This window comes from Sphaeramia orbicularis, chromosome 24 (genome assembly GCF_902148855.1).
Source record: "Sphaeramia orbicularis chromosome 24, fSphaOr1.1, whole genome shotgun sequence".
NCBI classification, from domain to species: domain Eukaryota; kingdom Metazoa; phylum Chordata; class Actinopteri; order Kurtiformes; family Apogonidae; genus Sphaeramia; species Sphaeramia orbicularis.
This window is the reverse complement of record NC_043979.1, coordinates 30,407,565-30,423,145: the sequence shown is the minus strand read 5'-3', so window position 1 is coordinate 30,423,145 and position 15,581 is coordinate 30,407,565. Positions and strand designations below refer to the sequence as shown.

Here is a 15,581-nt window from a genome sequence, read left to right as displayed (position 1 = left end):
CTCAAGTATGTTTTGGGAGAATTTGTACTTAACTGAGTCCTTTTTATTCTGTTTACTTCACTTTTAGATATACAAATTAACTATCATTCAAAACTATAGAGCTCAGGATTGACTAAAGAAAATATTTGTTTAAAGGACTAGGATTAAAATCGGTAGTTTTATAAGGACATGATTTACCTGAATTAAAATTAAATATATATTCAATTCTGTTGTATATTTAGTAATTTAAAATTTTTTGTTGTTTGTTTTCTTGTGGAAACATTGTGTTAATTGTAAATAGGGTTTGGCAAAGTAAGTCTTTACTTCAGCCTAAACCCTTTTTGTTCACATTGTATATGGAACAATGGATATGTTTTTTGTTTGTTGTTTAACCCTTTCATGCACGAATTATGAGAACCTCAGTCAAGATTTTTTTCTTCAGTGTTTTTATTTCTCTATAGGCCTGAATAAAAAACAGTGTGACTGAATTTTTTTAATGAACCTATTTTTCATGGAATTACAAAAATGTCCACTCAGCTGGACATCATGCATTTAATTTTAGAAGCAAAGAAACATGTATTTACTGATATGCTATGAGGTAAAAACATTTTTAATGCTGCTAATTTGATGTTTTCTCACATTTTAATGATACCTGCATATAGATAATATGGGGAAAAAAACAGAACTGTTAATTACAGTTTAATAACAATTTTTTAACAATTTTTTTTTTTTTTTTTTACAGTCAAACATGTTAGTGCAGATCAGATTTATCTAGAACAGCAAATTTACAGTAATGGTATGAATTACAGTGTATGGTACATAAGCGTCCACTGTGTTGGCTGATGTGGAACTAAAACAACAAAATCCATAAATACATAAGAGAACCCCTTTAAACAGCTGTCCACTGTAGTGACCACTATGCATGAAAGGGTTAAAGTAATTAACGCCCGAATAAACTACTACTACCACTACTACTATTACTTCACTACATTTCCTAGCTCAGTTGCATACTTCTACATTTTTAATGCCACAGTATCATTACTTGTTACAAAAATACATAAGTAAATTTGGTGAGATTACAGCTGAGATTACTGGTGACTGCAACAAAATCAGGAAGCTGATTGGTCACTGGGTCTAATCACATAATGAACAAGTGCAAATGATGGTCCACACTCAACCAACCTGTCAGCAATCTGTTGATGTGAGCAGCAGCGTAATATTCAAAACTCTTACTGCCTTTGGTTATTAACATTTACTTGTACTTTTGTTTTCATTACTGGAGTACTTTTAACCCTTAATAGGTAACCATGGTGCCCCCCACAGCTACAGGTAACCTGGGGTCCAGCTAGACCCCAGGTTACCTATGGTGATAAAAACATTTAAAAATGTTATTTTTTAGTCAGTTACAATACTTTATTGCTTATAGTATGAAAGGATAGCAATGAAACGAAAAAAATATAACAAAATTGTGCTTTATTTTCCAAATAAATTCTCCTTTACTGCGTGAAGCATTTCCTTCACTAAAGTTAACAGAAAATTTCAAAAAAGTTTCACATGTTATAAATAAACACACAACATTGCTATAACACATTTGCAAGACAGTTTCAATAAAGTTTCTCTAAAAACTAAACTATAACTAAAAACTAAACTAACTACACAATTGGGTAGTACGAATAGGTGCTCACAAACAGTCTTCACAGAAGGAAAACTGACGTCATAAACACTATCAATCGATAAATGGTCATCATCTGATTCAGATTCTACTTCTAAATCTGCAAGCTCTGTCCTAATATCTTCATCACTTAGAGTTTTCCTCCTAGCCATGGCCTCACACGATGTTAAAATTACTCAAAAAAGATTAAAGCACTGAAGGTTAGCGTTATTAGAAATTTATAATATCAATTATTGATCATATTCTGAAATACCTGAAATGGAAAAACAATAAATCAATATACGTTAAAGGTAACCTTGGGTCACGGGCGACCCCAAAATGTCTGTATTGCCTATATTATTCTACGAGTTAATTTTTTGGTTCCATTTTACTTTTCAGATCCCTATACTAGGAGGGTAAATGAAGTAACACGCACAAGCTTCAAATAAAAACATAGAAAACATAAAAAATTAAAAACGTGGGGTCTGCTGGGACCCCAGGTTACCTATTAAGGGTTAATTGTAGATTACTTGGTATACTTAAATACAGTAAATACTAGATACTGAAAGACTTTAACTTGAGTAGCATTTCAGTTGGTGACTTGAACTTCAACCAAAGTAACTTTTTGGTAGGGTACCTGTACTTCAACTCAAGTGTGACTTTCCAGTACTTTATACAACACATAAATATGAGGGTCAGTCAAAGAAGTTATACTTTTTATGCTGTTCTGGAAAAAAGAGGACGGTTTTTCAAACTTAAAATTTTTCTACATTAAACAATGGAGTTGACTCAATCCGATAAACAATCTATTTCAGTAGTCAGTCACATTTTTATCGCCTCTATATGTCTGAAAACACCTGTGATGAGCCAAAGTCTGTGATTTTCTACAGCTAAATTTCACAAAGTAAGTCGAATTCTGTTTTCTCTGACCACATTAATTATAATACGCTCAAAGGCAATGATTCTCAAGTGGTGGCCCAAAAGTGGGGCGCAAACCTCTTCTTAGTGGGTTGTGGGCCTTTATCTGGGCAAAAATAATGTTAAGAAACCAGTCCTTTGCTTTATTTTTTATGGAGCTGAGTGCCGTCCATTCACACTCCCCAACAGTAGGTGGCGATAATGCACTCTAATGCTAATTAACACCAGACATTTCATAGCATAAAAGAAGATCCAACAGTTTCTATTCATATCATGCTGAAACTCGGGTATGACAACGACTACATCAGATATGGTTTTACTCACATCAAGGACAAAAACCTTAGTGTGTTTAATTCTTGAATAAGTGACTGAATGCACTTTTAATTTTTAACTGAGTGTACATTTTAGTTTTGGTTAAAATGTACCTAATTTAGTGTTAAATGGAATATTTCCATATTTAGCATCACCACCTGCTGGTCAGTTTGGTTTATCATTAAACCTGTCTTCTGTGTTTTCATTCTGTGATATTCCGTATTATCTCAGGTTCAAAATACACTGTGTTTTTGTTAAATAAATTTCAGAAATTTAACTGTTATCAGTTTGGGGCATGGTTTGTCATTGAAAGGTGATAGTGGGTCCTGAAGCCAGACCAGTTGAAAACCACTGGTCAAAGGTAAATATGGAATTTTGCCCAATAATGTTAAAAAAATATCAAGCACTGATGCTTTAAGGAATATGGAGACTGATAATAGAGTATATTAATATGATATGGTATATTGTGATGTGCATTACATTCTATTAATGATCGATTTTGGATCAGAAAGGTTCCAATCAAAACCTGTGCACACATAGGCTAGTTCAGTATAGAGCCACCATGGTCACTAAAATCCTGAATAGAACCAGTGCAAGAATAAGCACTATTTTGTTGCAACTGTCCTAAACAAAGACAATACAGTACTTTTCTTGTGCATAAAGTTAATGTATTTAAATTTAAGTATAGAAACATTAATCTACATGTGCAGTATATTTAGTGAAAGTAGCTAATACAGTATTTTGAGAGCACAGACATAAATACTACTCACACATTTCTCAGTTGCTCAGAATTAAACTGGCTTTGTTCTATTGTTGCTAATTTCCTCTTAAGGATGAGTCATTGTCCGCTTATGGAGTAGCAGTGCAATTAATGCACTTTAACTGCATAAGTACAACGCTCACATTTGTCCACACCATTTACAGCACTTTGAGCACAACAAAGTGCACTGCCAGCAGAACAATTATTTCCAATGATAATATGGCACTTAAACATTTTTTTTCCCGTTAAATTGTTGAACTGTCCAACTTTGTGACCTATTACAAGGTTGTGTGACAGTATCTTAGAAATGTAGTTTGTTATTGCACTTTGCCGAAACTTTAAGGTGAGCTGTGGCTTGTTCTATAACAATAACAGTATTTTAAAATGTACTGATAACACAGACGGACAAGTACTAAAAGCTCACATGCGGGTATTTCATTATAAAAATGGGGTGCATATGTAAACAGATCCAGGTTATGATTTATAAATATATCCCCCGGTTGGATGTCTGGTGAAAACATACCCCGCTGGGATGTTCACCTCCCTCCGAGGCCTGCTCCCCTCGATCTGCTTCTGCTAATGTCGAGCGTTTGAATTTGCGCTGTGGTTTTCTGTGCCCGTGATTAGACTTTATCACTCCAGCTGGCAAATAGCTGCAGTCCGTGTTTCTGAAGTCGAGTTGGTGCCCCTACTACAACAACAGACTGACTGTGATGTTTGTCTGGGTGTCATGGCTTAGAGGAATATACCACTGAATTTCATTACTTTGCACCCTGCAGGTCTGGCTTGTCATCTCACTTCTTTGTCTGAACCTCCATCCCTCCAACCATCCCTCCATCCCTGCTTCTTTACATCGGTCCGCTCCTCTAACTCTCACTCCGTCTCTCCAGGACTCCTATTTTTCACCTCCCTGTTCCTAAATCATCTCCCTCTACTTCCCCCAAGCTCTCTTCCCTCTCTCTGTGTCTGTAGCTTTCTCGCTTGCTTTGTGTCTCTCAGGGTAAACAGTGTTTCGCCTGTTGAACTCGATAATCAACTGTTTTTTTTTTTTTTCATAGCGCACACAGACGCATCCTCACGCACAAGCACGCACACACACATAAATAGCAACACATTTTTCTCATTCAGACACATGACTCGCACACACAGACGCTCACACACACTCTCGGGCCTATATAAGTCAGATAATGATGTGTTTTGGAGGCATTAGGGACAGCCGAGCAGAACCGAATGCCTCCAAACATGGGAAACAAACAAATTACCACTGAGTGTTTGTGTGTGCACGCATGTATGTCTATGTGTGTGCGATGGCTTTGAGCTGTGTGTGCGAGCCGTATGAAAAAGCAATTCTTTGCTTCAATCTCTGATCGTGTTACAGAGATAGATGTTATGTGACTTGACTATGTGACTCTTTCACGCACACACTGTGGCGCGTCATGTTAGCGTGTGTCATTGAAAGTGACATGCAGTGAGTGTAATGACAAGCGCGAAGTGGATTTATGCGAGTATGAATGTGTGTACAGCGTTTTCAATTCATGTGCATGACCTTTTGTATCATTAACGCCGAGGATGTTCATTGGCCTGTTAGTGCGCTCCGTGGATGCTCATTGGTCCAGAAGTGTTCCGCTGATGCTCATTGGGTATTTTATCGCCTGTCTAGGTTCAGGGACTTCTCATACTCAAGGACAGCCAGCGCTATCATTAAAGTGTGCTCTCTTAACAGAATGTTTTTACAATGTTTCTGGTTTGCTTGGCAGTGGAGTACAGAAATGTGGAGCTTAGAGTGAAGAACGTGAGCCAAGTCAGACCAGTGTACAATACCGTGTAATGAGGTCTAAAGTGACATTTTAAGTACAGGGTTCCTACCTAAGTATGGAATTTGATTTGATAAATTTCCAGGCCTGGAAAAGTATGGAAAATGGAAACAAATGTATGGAAAAATAGTCATGTTTCCAAGACTTAGAGTTACCACTGTTGTATTTTCTAAAACATAAAATTCTGAATGACTAGGGCGACATGGTGGTGCAGTGGGTAGCACTTGTGCCTCACAATCAGAAGGTCCTGGGTTCGTTTCCAACACCAGTCGATGGGTGTGTGGAGTTTGCATGCCTCCCACCATCCAAAGGCATGCAGTGATAGGTTAATCTACAGGGTGGGGAAGCAAAATTTACAATATTTTGAGGCAGGGATTGAAAGACAGTGTATGACCAATTAGTTTATTGAAAGTCATGAGAATTTATTTGCCACAAGAAAATTTACATAATAGAAAATGTTTTTATTCTATGTGTCCTCCTTCTTTCTCAATAACTGCCTTCACACGCTTCCTGAAACTTGCGCAAGTGTTCCTCAAATATTCGGGTGACAACTTCTCCCATTCTTCTTTAATAGTATCTTTAAGAAAGTCGACATTGCTGTGTGATGTTCTATTGGTAGCATGTTCTAAAACGCCCCAAATAGCATAATCCAGAGGGTTTAGATCTGGGCTAGAAGGCAGCCATAAACATGATTCCCAAAAATTGCGAAAGTTGGATTTGTTGCTGTTGTCAACAAGTGTTTTGGTGTTCTTGTGTAAGATTTTAACTTCAATCATATTTTACTGCATTTCTAACGGTCTTGTTGTCTACCTCAAGTTCAATTGCCATTTTTCTCATGGATTTGGTTGGATCCTTTAGGATTTTGGATTTGAGAGCTTTAATAAAAGCTTTGGTACATTTTTTGTTGCTTCCTCCGCTTCCAGACTTTCTTGTAATAGTTTTGCTCATAGTCATTCTCTTCTTTCCATTATAAACAGTCTTTATGGACACTCCAACTATTTTTGAAATCTCCTTTGGTGTGACGAGTGCATTCAGCAAATCACACACTCTTTGACGTTTGCTTTCCTGATTACTCATATGGGCAAACGTTTCTGAAAAGGTATGGATAATAGTGTTAGGTATGATTATGACATCAATATATGTTTGGTTTCAAAACAATTGACGTAGTGCCTGCTGAGAAAAAACAACTAAATGTTTATTGTAAATTTTGCTTCCCCACCCTGTAAATTGCCCATAGGTGTGAATGTGAGAGTGGTTGTTTGTCTCTGATGTGATGAACTGGTGACATGTCCAGGGTGTACCCTGCCTTAGCCCGTAAGTACCTGGGATAGGCTCCAGTGACTCCCATGACACTAATGAGGATAAAGCGGGTTCAGAAAATGAATGAATGAATGAATGAAAAAAATTCTGAATATCTAAAAAAAAGAAATGGATCGATCTGTTTTTTTAAGTGCTTGCTAGTGCAGCTAAAATGTTTGTGTGAGAACCCATACAGCAGGCTAGGCGTCCCAGAAAACATTTGGGCAGATTGATAAGTTGAATGCCCAGCCTTCTGCTCTTATCCTCGTCCAACCCATTTTAAGGCCCGCCCAGGTGTCGTCAAGTTTCACTGCTGCTTCGACGGACAGGTGATGTCCACACATTGTTCGTGAGTGAGCTATTCAACATGCCTTATATGATCACTGGCAGAACTCATAATGGGTAGATGTAAATTCTCTGACGACTGGGTCATAAATCCCAAATATAGACTGGTTGGAATTTTTTTTTTTACCAAGACATCTGGAAATTAGGGTCTGGAAAAAGCATGGAATTTTGAAATTTCAAATGTGTAGGAACCCTTTAAGTAGGAAAATGGGATCTAGGTTATGAAAACCAAAACTATAAGTCACAAAAACTATATATTTGATTGAAATAAAAACCTACAATGAGCAGTTCAAAGCAAATGGAATGGCAGAACTGCCAGAAGTTGCTAAAAATGGCCTAAAATGTACCAACACGCCCACAAAAATAACCTCTGCATTTGTATTAAATTAATCTCTTCACCAAGAAATGTCTCCAGTCATACCATGAATTCATTTAATTATCCTTTGTGCGTGATTGAGTTATCTTTAGGGACACTAATCGCTTCACACAGATGTCATTATAAATCATTTTTTCGGTCCATAAATCTGTTTCTTTTCTAGTGTACACTTATAAACGACTTGACATGTAACCAGTGCTGTTGCATCAATAATTTATGTTAATATAAATCTGATAAACCATTTCATGTTAATAAATAATTCATGTGATTTGTAATATCATACAATTATTTGTGGAGAGTTAAAGTTCATTTGTTGTTTGGGTAAAAACAAAAAAAGTCATTCACAAGAAAAGTAGTTTGTGAGCTAACAGAAGGAGGAATGAACTGAGACCACATATGAATTGCAGGTTAGTAGATGTCAAAGGTTAGGGGGTTAAGAGGCCACAAGACTCTACTAAATCACACACGAAGTCACGCTAAAGACATCTGATGCCTTTAGCAGATGGTTAAAGGGACATTCATGGACTTACAAACCTCTTTACAAAACAAGCAGCCTACAAGATATTTCATTAGATGTGTTTTTTTTTTTTTTATTAAATAGTATTTATGTTGGCATGCTAAGCTAGTACCATTTGTATTGTGACTGCTCAAATAATAAGCATACTGTAAGTTCTCAGATACATTTGTGCTTTGTTTATTTTTCACACCACTCAGGCATTAAGGAATTAGGAAGAACACATTTATGGCATGATGTCCAGATGATACGTTTTTGCATGAAAGAACTGTAACCAAGACCTAAGATGTACATCAGATTAGCAATAATTTCAACACTTTAAGCCCGGATAAGTAGAGTTTACTCAAAAAATTTGAGGCAAGTGATTGCACTTAAATGATTTGAGTAATGATCGACGAATCAATTGGTTTAAGTCGGTTCAACTTTAATGCTAAAAGTATTGAACTTAAACTATTAAGTAGAAAACACTAAAAGACTTAGTTATTTGTACTTTAAATCTGTTGTAAAATCAACCCCACTATCCAACCATTCAACTCAACATTTTAGGTTACACTGACTAATTTTCTCAATTGCAGCCAGATTAATTTATCATTAATTAAACAACTTTTTTTTAAGATAATCAAGCTCCAAATCCTATTCCTGACCATAATATTTATGAAATTAATCAGCTTAATATATTGTAGCATGATATGAAGTTAGCTCATTGTCATTTGCCAGTACAGGAAGTGCTTTTAATTTGACAAAACATTAAGATTTCCATTGTACATTAACAGTCTTAGATGAACAGGAAAGCCATTGTTCTTCCTCTGGCTCTGACTTATGGTGCAGCTCTACAAAAAATACAAAAACAAAAAGGCCAATAAACACTGCCATACACACATTAAATCCAAATTAACACTAACACCGCAACCCCGCTGAACCCCTGCACATAAAAATAACACATTTTCAACAACATGCCCAATACCCACAATGCAATGCGAAGATAAAAAGGTGTGGTCATGACTAAAACTTAGTGATTTAATTCCATTCAACTTAAACTTTTTCGTACTTTCAACTATGTCTACAAATTAGTAGGATATACTTAACATTTTATAGTAACATCATAAAACTTAAATCATTTAAGTGCATTGTAATTAAAGCATTTTAGTAAATACAAATTCCGGGCTTACAGTGAAGGAACTGAACGGTGTCTCTTCTGTCATGATAAGATCTACAGCTGTCGTCTGAAAACTAGAATGTTTAAAGGCAAACGGTGAGAAAATCAGCATATTTCTATAGGGGTAAATTTGACCCTGTGGCTGTTATAGGTATAAATGCCTACATTTTTAATAGAGGTTTATCTGGATTTTATTTATCAATAAGTAATGCAACAGAACATAGTTTTAGGCGAAGTCACAAACTGGGGAGCTTCAGTATGTTATTAAAACAGTGTAATGCACAATAGAAAAGTAGCTATGGCTAAATTTGACCCAATTCTGGTGTTAAATTAGCCTCTATTTTGTTTTGGACTCTTTTAAGTGTTAGTTTTTATTTATCTTTGGGTGCTAATTACTATACTCTGCTGTGGGTTGAGCAGATTTAATGGTTTATGGTGTACAAGAACAGAATAGCTTTACATAATGTGGGATTTTAATGTCATATTTTAGCATGCATTTGTTTTGGCCTTCCATTTTCCAGCTTTTTAAAATCTAAATATTCCTTATAATACCAGTAGAGAGGTGGAAAAAAAAACAAAAAACAAACTGAATAAAAACTCTAACTTCAGTGTGAACATTCTAATGATATGAAAGCTTCTTGATGGCAGTTTTGGTGGTAAATGGGGACACAACGTTTAACTAAAACCGAGCTAACAAATTGGATTTTAATGTCTGAAACCTCTGTGTAATTTGACGATGACCCGGCAGAGTAATCGCCCGACTCCGCCGTTCCTTTCAGCCCGTGATGAATTGTAGCCACGTTCGCTCTAGTTTTGCTCTCGTCAACCTTGTTTCTAGTACTGGAGGCACCTTCCACATGTGATGAATGAAATCTGTCATAAAAGTGTTTCTGTAAAATACTTTGTAGAGGAAAATTCTGTCTTTTTCTGTAAGAGGAACATCGGCCTTTACCAAGCTGCTGAGCTGTGACTTATGAGACCAAAGTGTGTGTAGAGGAGTTTGTGTATAGTGCCACTCCTAATCTGGTCTTGATTGCATGAGATGGATTTCCCCTTCCATTTCTTCACATTCTCCTTCTCGCCACCCCTTCTTTTTTGCTCTTACATGGCAGAAATAGTGGTTTGACATCAATCACACTGGATTTTGTTACAGTTTTCATCAACCAAATAATTTGTCATCACGTGCATTTGGGTTTCTTTGTAAGCCTGCAAAGCTCTAAACCAATCCCGTGACTTCGAAAAGAAAGTCATAATAAGTTATTAATTATAATAGCACACCTAAATAAATGTTTTTTAACCCATAAAGACCCAGCGCTACTCATTTGTCAGTTATCAAATGAAATTTTCTCTATATCTAAGCTTTCTTAAGAGATTTAGCGCCATTTTATTATAATATTTCCCTCTGTATTTTATCAGTATAAATCAGTTATTTTTCTGGTTTTAATTCACTGATCATGAAGATGTTAATAAAAACTCCGATTAAAGTTGAGGTTTATTATATCAAAAAACAGAGAAAACTGCAGAAAAAGTGACTTTTTCAGTCAAATATATCATTAACTGAACATAAACCAAGTGTCTCCATTCACTGTCATTGATCCAACTCTATGGGTTTTACTGGTGAATCAATGTTGTAGAAGATGATGGTGTTTCCATGTTCACTACGGAGCCTCTGAACGTCCACATGGGTCATATCTGATGACCCTGAAAAGATGATAAACTGCATTTTACACCAATTATTTACATGTATTGATAGGATTAGTGCATCAACAGGTATTAAACAGTTTAGATCAGTAGATGGTTTTGGTCGGTGGTGGATGTTTGGGTCTTTATGGGTTAAGTACACTTACTTAGTAACAAACATAGAATCACACTATCCAACAAAAAAAAACAAAAAACAAAACATCCTTCACATGCTTGGTCTCGTAGATCTGTATCTGTGCTGAATGTATTTGGGTGCTTCTATAAAACTGGGTTCATTTTGCTTTTTTAGACCCAATAATAAAAGAGAAATTTAGACATATTTCCTCCTAGGATGTACCTAATGATGACCTCAGATAAATGCAAAAAAAAATTATACTCTTGCTCCGAGCCATCCCAAAATTAATGAATTTTTAATAAAATATTGGGGCCAAAAATAGGACCAACATTGGGACATGAAAAGCTGCCTAGGTGTCAGTGCATTTGATCCGGAAAACATGGCTGTAAATGGTCTTATATACCGCTATAAACAAAAGCACTGTGTTAAATTTGACGATCCTAGTGGTTTTTCTAATCCAGACGTGGGTTTTTCATGAATCAGCAGTTTCATTCCAGGTTTTGTGCGTAACCCATCGTGTCCACTTGTGTTACGTGCTGAATCTACCCATTTAAACGCATATAAATCGTGAGTGATTTTGCAACAGTGGTCATTTTTGTGAAACACTCTGCCTTGAGTAATTATTGGATTCCCAAAATGTAGCTGTGAGAGAATAAAAAGATATTCAAAGATATAGTAGCGCATAGTTTTCGTGTCCTTTTATCGTGTTACACGCAGATTTTTGTATAAAACATAATATGAAAAAAAATTAAAATGTGTTTTATCTGAAAAATAGTTTCTCTTTTATCTCAATGAATATTTATTTTTAAAATAGACCCAAAGTGCTTCCAAACTTTCTTCATAACATTAGTCTACATCTGGTTTGAATTTTTAGCCCCCATTGTCCTGTTTATAAGTACCAGTTTCATAGAAGCACCCATTTGGATGCAATAGAAGATCGTGCCATTGTTTGTTACTTCTGTCTGTCTGTTAGAAAGCTGCTGGAGTTGACTTTGAGAAGTCAGTGATCCGTGGGAGCTGAGAACAGTAATTGATGGGCTCTAAGAGGCTGGAAGCAAATGAGTGAGCTGCTCTTAGTCATCTTACCAGATGAGATGTGCATACAGAGTTACAGTTTATCTAACCTACACTCCTCTGGCACCATAATTATCATGTCAGGGGCTAGCTCACAGCTAGCTAAAAAATCTACTTCCAAACAACACAGATCAGATCAGGGTCTTTCCTTTTCCTACTCCACATTTTATGAAAAGTGATGGTTATTTCACACATAAAACTGAAGCTGAATCTTATCCAACAAGTCCCTCAACCTGACTTTGATTGAATAAATGTGACCCAAACCTTACACATTCATGGAAAAAATTATTAGATCATCAAAAGCCAGACAAAACAATGGTTATGCAATCAAGTACTAACTCCTGTGTGTAACATGTGACTAAAACAGACAGAAAAGAAAACATGGAATGCCTAAAAGCACTGTTTTTGTCAGTATAATGCCATGTAAGAACTGAAGTGATTTTGGTTATTATCAAGAAAACCATGGAAAATGGATAAATATCAGCTCTGAAATTAAACTCTTACGAGCTGTTTTTGTTGTTTTCATTATATTTGTCCAAACAACTGTACCTTCAGTTGTACCAGGCATTAAAATGAACAAGAAACTGAAGGAAACAAGGGTGGTCTAATAATTTTTTCCACAATTGTATATAGAACATGAAGCTACAGGAGCTGAAATCATGGGTGGAAATAATGCTAGAATCTGGAACTCTACACCTACTTTCTAAAGTCATCTTGTCTCTCTGTAAATCAAAAGAGTAATGTAAAGACAGATGATTTCATGCTGTTACATCAAAACACATAACGGCATGAAAAGGCGTTCCATGCTTCTATGTCATAACGTTAGAATTGTATCTGAAAATACCTGAGATTAGCTAAAATCTACTTCACAGGTTTGTTTTTCTACAGCCTGAAAACAGAGACAAGATGTAGATTCAGCAGTTTCATGTCTTCTCAGTCCATTTGATTTCCAATATTTTGAAAAATAATTATAGCTTTTTTTGCTCGGTGGCACTAAAAAAAACAATCAAGTGCTGAAGCTTTAACTACGTGTCTGTATCTATGAACATTTTCAAGGCAGTTGTGGTTGAAATCTTTGCTGATCTACCAGACTCCCTCATTTTCCAACTTCTTTATTCGAGTTTGAACACTGCTGATTGGCATTCTCAACTCCTTGGACGTCTTTTTATATCCTTTTCATGCTTTATACTGTTCAATGACCTTCTCCCACAGATCCTTTGATAATTCTTTTGCTTTCTCCATGACTCGGGATTCAGAAACGTCAGTGCAGCGCTGGAAGGAACATGCAGGGGTCTGTCAGGAGCCCAGAAACTTACTGACTTTTTATACACACACATTGATTACAAGCAAACAGGTCACAGGTGAGGATGGTTACCTTTAATAGCCATTTATACCCATGGGTGTCAACTTGTGTGTATGTAATACTAATAATAATGATAATAATAATAATTACTTTATTTATATAGCACCTTTAAAAACTGAGTTTGCAAAGTGCTTTGACAAACAAAGCAGAAGGGCACAACAGCAGGATACAGTTGAAAAACAAAACAAGATCCAAGCAAGGACACTAAAACATAGAAAACAACACAATAAAAGAGATATGTACAGCAAATGCAAAAACATGACTATAGTTGCTTTTCCATTGGACATCTGTGCAAACCTTTACCGATATTTATTAAATGTCGAAAAAACAGAAGTGCGTAATGTTGGTTTTTCCATTAAATCTCAAATGTGTTTTACAGATATCTTGATTATTATTATTAGGCCTGTAACGGTACACAAAATTTTCGGTTCGGTACATTTTCGGTTTTCAAAGCCACGGTTCGGTTTTTTTCGGCTCGGTACAGGAAGAAAGAAAACCTCTCAAAATGTCTATTAATGCATTTATGAATTTTTTAAAAACATTTTTCCCCCAATTTTTGGAGACAATAGAATATAGAAAAACAGGAATAATATAATTCTGCTGCTACAAATCAAATAGAAAATAAAATAAATTATTAATATTACTAAATGTATTTTAAACATTAGTATTGCACTTTTCCCTGAAAGGTAGTTTTGAACAAACAAGAAAAATCTAATCACAGTTCTGTCAGTTCACATTCTGCATCAAAATAACAAAAAAATTCCACATGAAGTGCAACATTAACAAGAGGGTAAACTGGTATTCTGTTTAAACAAACTGAAGAGAAACTTTGACAACACAATGAACCGAATTATTTATTTTAGGACAGGGAACAAACTGTTTAGGACACTGTGTGTATTTGTGTGTGCCTGTGTGCACAGGGGATTTTTTTTTTTTTTGTCGGAGCTGGGGGGTGGGGTGGGGGGGGCGTGCAGTTATATACCTGGGGGTGCGGTCCATAACTAACTAAACGAACGCTGTCGTGAAACGAAAGTGAAACTTTACATACTTTCAACGTTCTATTTATTCCTCTATTATACAGCGTGCTTGACAGACAGACAGAGACAGACAGAGCTAGTCTAAGTGTTTTAGAACTACCGTAGTTCATAGGGGCCAAACAACGTCCGTCTTCTTAACGTCTCTTTCCTCAGTGTGCGCTCCTTCCATATGTCCGTGTGAAACTTGCGCAGATTTGAAGTTCCGCATCGAGCGACGTCTTTCGTTCCTTTTTCTTTTTCTCATCAAACTGTGCCGTTTCGGTACAGCTGTGTACTGAACCGAACAGGTGTGTACTGAAACGGTTCGGTACGTGTACCGTTACAGGCCTAATTATTATATATTACCCATCTATCGTGTACTAAATTTAAAAAATGATCGGGTTTCCTGGTGTGTCCACACATACCGCAACATGTTTCTTCTTCTTTGCCTGTTGTAACGTACATCAGCATCTGTTTTTTTATTAATTCATCTGACTCTAGTTGTGAAAAAAGGTCTTTCCATTGCAGTTTTGCGTGATATGCCATTTGCGCTACACCCGAAAAACCTCCTTTTGCAAGTGCAAAAATTTCGACTTTTGTTGAAATTGTCGTTTTTCCACTGAGTAAATTGTTTAAAGTTATTTGTAAGTTATATTTTCGCAATTTGAGGGTCAATGGAAAAGCAACTACTGAATAAATTTGAAAGTATCAGAGTAGAGAGGGCAGAAATAACAAAACATGATGCTGTCAAATCACTACAAAAACAAAGAAATGGAATAAAACAACATCATGCGTGTCAATATAAATGAATAACCAAAACAGGGTAAAATTAAATATTCAAACATTAAATCGGGCCAAAACCTCCAGGGTATGTAAACTTTTGATCAGGCTCATTTGGATAGTTTCTCTAACCATGAGTGAAAGAAAAGGTTTTGTATTTTCATTCATATTCTTTGAAAAATGGCCAAAGAATCACAAGTTCTTTGGCCTGTGGAGTTTAACTAATGAAAATTCAGACCCAAACATAGCATTTACAGTTTATGTAGACCACAGGGAAAGGTTTTAAAATGCATAATTCCATTAAAAAAAAAAAAAAAAGCAAAACATCACTCCTCTAAGGCTGTAAGTGAAAATACATCATCAAGTGACCGTCCCTAATGTAACCCCTTACTACCCCCCCCCCCCCCC

At 36.1% G+C, this 15,581-nt stretch overlaps 1 protein-coding gene across 7 annotated transcripts in view; it reads left to right on the top strand.

Moving 5' to 3' along the window:
- Positions 1 to 15,581, top strand: part of lama2 (laminin, alpha 2) — a 400,339-nt gene that overhangs the window by 159,400 nt on the left and 225,358 nt on the right. The window lies entirely within an intron of this gene.